This window comes from Mandrillus leucophaeus, unplaced genomic scaffold (genome assembly GCF_000951045.1).
Source record: "Mandrillus leucophaeus isolate KB7577 unplaced genomic scaffold, Mleu.le_1.0 Scaffold981, whole genome shotgun sequence".
NCBI classification, from domain to species: domain Eukaryota; kingdom Metazoa; phylum Chordata; class Mammalia; order Primates; family Cercopithecidae; genus Mandrillus; species Mandrillus leucophaeus.
This window is the reverse complement of record NW_012110708.1, coordinates 94910-99281: the sequence shown is the minus strand read 5'-3', so window position 1 is coordinate 99281 and position 4372 is coordinate 94910. Positions and strand designations below refer to the sequence as shown.

At 38.8% G+C, this 4372-nt stretch overlaps 1 pseudogene; it reads right to left on the bottom strand.

Moving 5' to 3' along the window:
- Positions 1 to 2792: 2792 nt before the first annotated feature.
- LOC105532756 lies at positions 2793 to 3656 on the bottom strand (annotated as a pseudogene).
- Positions 3657 to 4372: the final 716 nt, after the last annotated feature.

Sequence of the window (4372 nt, the reverse complement as noted above, 5' to 3'; positions counted from 1 at the left end):
AAAAAAAAAAAACATGTTTACCCATGTTGAAAATTAGGGGAGAAGAAAGAAAAGAAGAAAATAAAAATTACCTGCAGTCCCACCACTCATTGATATTGGTAATTTGGGGGAAAAGTTTAATAATATTTGCTGGTTGCCTTCTCATAAATTTAGCTGGTAAATTAGGAGGAGTACTCTGAATATTGGAAGGGAAGTAGAAAGCATTTATGTGTGAGGGTTGCTTCTTAATTTTTGGTGTGGTTGTCAATCTCAGAAGGATTGGAAGAGTTAGAGTTATAGGGGAGCACTGGTCCCATTTCTCACTCTGAAGACCTTTCCTACCAGTAGGATCACCATTCATTAAGGCTGTCATCAGCTTATTCAGGTACACTTCTGTGAATGGTACACACTGAGATTGTGATTTTGTTGAGAAAACTTATTAAGAATACTTCAGAAATGTTTCCCGTAACAAGGAAAGAGTTTGACTTGATAAAAATGTTATTATGCTTACCCAGAAAATTTCTCCTTGGTTGGCCATTTGTACTTTGGGTCAAAGTAGTACATGGTAACACTGACTGTATCAAAGTTTTCTGCTTATGCTGTTTGCTAAATTGCAATTAATTTAAAATTTGAGTAGACCTTTGAGAATATATTTTAAAATTACACACGATGCAAAAATACAGAAGGTGATGCAAAAGTACAGTGAATAATCATGTTTGATTTTTTAAAAATCATAATTTAGGCAGGGTCAGTGTTCCTTTTATGGTAGGCTACTTAGCTAGCACTTTGTTTCTCCTAGGGCAAAACAAAATTCTGTTTAGCAAGTTGAAATGAAAGTGGTTTTCTGGTTGATAAATAGATTGTTTATTTTGTTAGAAACTCATTAAAGAATTGTGATTATGATAATATTTAGTCACTGTGATGCTAAATTTGAACTTATTCCTGTGGCTTAGTTTTAATGTCATGGGCATTATTGCCATTACTTAATGCCCTCGACATCAAAATTTCTCTTAAAGAGAAATTCAGAGAGATTAAGGGATTAAATGGATAGATTCCATGGTAAGGATTTGAAGATTTTAAGTTTGGCCTGGGGACATACAAGAAATTTAGAATTGCAGCTGTCTGGTCAATTTGCTACTTCATTGATTGGGCTGCTGAAAGTTGATTAAGTTTCTAGAAGTAGGTTTCTGAAGATAATCTAGTAATGGGCATCTATTCCATAGAATTTGTCTGGGAGATTGTGTTGCATTACAACACTTCTTTCTTTCTTTCTTTTTTTTTTAAGGAACAAATGTGTTTATTATAGTGCTGAAAAATTATGACCACCAACAACCAGTGAAGGGCAGGAAGGAACAACACTATGAGATCATGAAAATGTCTTGCTTCTTGTATTAGTCTGTTCACATTGTGATAAAGAAATATCTGAGGCTGGGTAATTTATAAAGGAAAGAGGTTTAATTGGCTTATAGTTCTGTAGAAGCGTAGTGGCTTCTGAGGAGGCCCCAGGAAACTTTCAATTATGGTGGAAGGCAAAGGGGAAGCAGGCCTGTCTTCACATGGTGGAGCAGGAGAGAGAGAGTGAAGGGGGAGGTGCTACACACTTCTAAACAACCAGATCTCAGGAAAACTCACTATCACGAGAACAGCACCAATGAGGAAATCTGCCCCCATGATCCGGTCACCTCCCACTAGGCCCCACTTCTAACATTGGGGGGTTACAGTTCCACATGTAATTTGGGCAGGGACACAGACCCAAACCATATCACTTGTCAACAAACTTTCTTCTCTTGCTTTAACATTTTTGGGATTCTTTCCCAAACCTATTAAGTAATCATGATAGTTACAAATTTTCCAGTTCTACCACTCTTTCCAGTGCATTATTTTTATATCTTCATTAAAGGGGCAAAGCAAACCCCCTACTTGTAATAATAAGACAATATTGGAGACTGCCATTAAAACACAGGACAAGTAAAAAACAGATCTGTTCCAAGACACACGGGACTATCAATTTAGGAAATACACAGAAAATTAAAAGTTAAACTCAGTTGGATACATTAAATATGTGCCGCTTTTTGTATGTCAATCATACCTAAATAAAGTGATTTTAAAAACAAATGATTCAACCTGTACCACCAACAGGTTTTGAGTGTATATACATTTAATATGTATTTATGAGTGGAGAACAACCTTAAACATTTTAAACAGCAGAGATACACAAAACAATTTTAGGTGGAAGTAATACAAAGTGCCTTGTGTTTCTGTCCTAGAATCAAATCATAGAAGTCTCAGGTTATTAATAAAACAAATATTGTTTTGAATATTAAAAATCATGTGTTTTGGAGAGGGAGAGAATTAACAGCCTTTCTCTGCCTTAAAATACTTTGCATTTTATGAAATTTACAATTGGAATGGAGGCGCTCCTAGAGTTGTTAGTATGCTAGGGAGGGAAATTGAGCACAGGAGCAAACTACTGTTTCTTAGTGCTCAGCTGAAGAAGTTTTCACTTAAAAGAGCTGTTGAAGTCATTTCTATTTTAGAAATCTAGTGTAAATGACTTTTTCTATGTATTAACTAGAATTAATGGTAATTTGTGAAATGTTTTATCATTTTTAAAAATTAGAATCTATATCTCAGCCAGTGAAGCAGCAGACACTGCTGCGTGTCATAATCTAACACCTGTAGTCCACCAGTCTGCATGGACTGTAAGCAGGTGTGGAGAGAACCGGAGTTCACTTATCAGCAACATGACCATGGAATTGACTGTTGAGTCTTTCTACTATTAATTACTATATATGTGCCTTTTTTCTGGTATTTTATTCCCACTGGATGCTTTTTATTAAGACCTTATACCTGTGAACACATTTGGAGCACAACTTACTGTCTTTAAGGTGCAGGTGGAAAATTGGGAGGCAGTAAGCAAGAAGAGTGCACTCACTCTCTGTTCCTACTCTTCTGGAGCCCAGGCTTGTCTAGCATGAAACTGGAGGTGAACCCAACCATCTGTATCTACAGGGAGACGTCTCCCATGGTCTTCTCTTGTGGAGATTCCTCTGCCTCTGGTGTCCCACCCTGGCTGCAGTTCTGGCCCTGGAGGCCAGCAAAGCACCTGGGGTAGAAGTTGTCTTACAGCCGTATTAACTCCTTCAAGGAGAGCAGTAGACTCTTCCACGGCAGGCAGCACCCCCCCAGGAGGAAGAGCCACCTCAGGAGGATGTGTCTCCTCAGAACTTTTCAGGGATGTTTACCCCTTGTCCACCTTTGATTTTTTTTTGTAATGATTTCCGAATTCTGACCTCTTTCGCTGTGCTAGAAATGTCCTTTTGTTTTGGGTAGGCGAAGGCACATGGGTGCTTATGTGCATCTAATTTCTGGCCTTTGGTGCTCAGCTTTAATTGTTGGCATCAGGGACACAGAATGTCCTGGCGAATCAGGTTAACGGGTAGCAGTTTAGAGGGTAATGGAGGGATTGGTATCTTCTGAGGTTTTAGGTTGTTGTCACTGAACTCTGCCTTCCTCTTTGGGCAGAGCACTTTGTCACCTTTGACAGGTATTTTCATTTGGTCCCCTTTGCTGATGTTCCTGGCAAAGCAATTGTGCTTGGTTAATTAGAAGTTTGCTGATCTTCTTCCCTTGACTTCTCTGTGGAGTTCCACTCTTTGCCTTTTTGACTTCTCCATACTCAGAAAAGAGGTGGAGATTGATAAAATTTTTCCAGAATCAAAACACTTCTTTCAAGTATGTGTTATAACACATTCATACTCCGATTTGAGCAGTGTATGATATAGGAACTAGAAAATAGGGCTTTATGTTTTTGTCATTGTATTAGTTCATTCTCTCATTGCAATAAGGAACTACCTGAGACTGAGTAAGTTATGAAGAAAAGAGGTTTAATTGACTCTCAGTTCCACAGGGTGCAGAGGAAACATGGCTGGTGAGGCCTCAGGAAACTTAATCGTGGCCTAAAGTGAAGAGGAAACAGGCACATTTTCACATGTCGGAGGAGGAGACAGAGCAAAGGGGGAAGTGCTACATACTTTTAAACAACCAGATCTCGTAAGAACTCACTATCACAAGAACAGCAAGGGGGAAGTCTGCCCCCTGATCCAATCACCTCCCACCAGGCCCCTCCAGCACTGAAGACTACAGTTCAACATGAGATTTGGGTGGGGACATAGTCAAACCACATCAGTCATTCTTATTTGTTTGAAAGGTACAGACCTAGAAGCAGTTAGTCCTACGGTGTAAACCACTGCTAATCAAATGACAGGTCCATGATGAGATTAACAGCTTGCACCAGAATGTAAATCAGTGTATATCCATCTTTCGCTGAGAAAATTTTGCTTGTAAGAATGTCAGTTACACTGAACGGTGTGTTTCATGACATACTTGATTT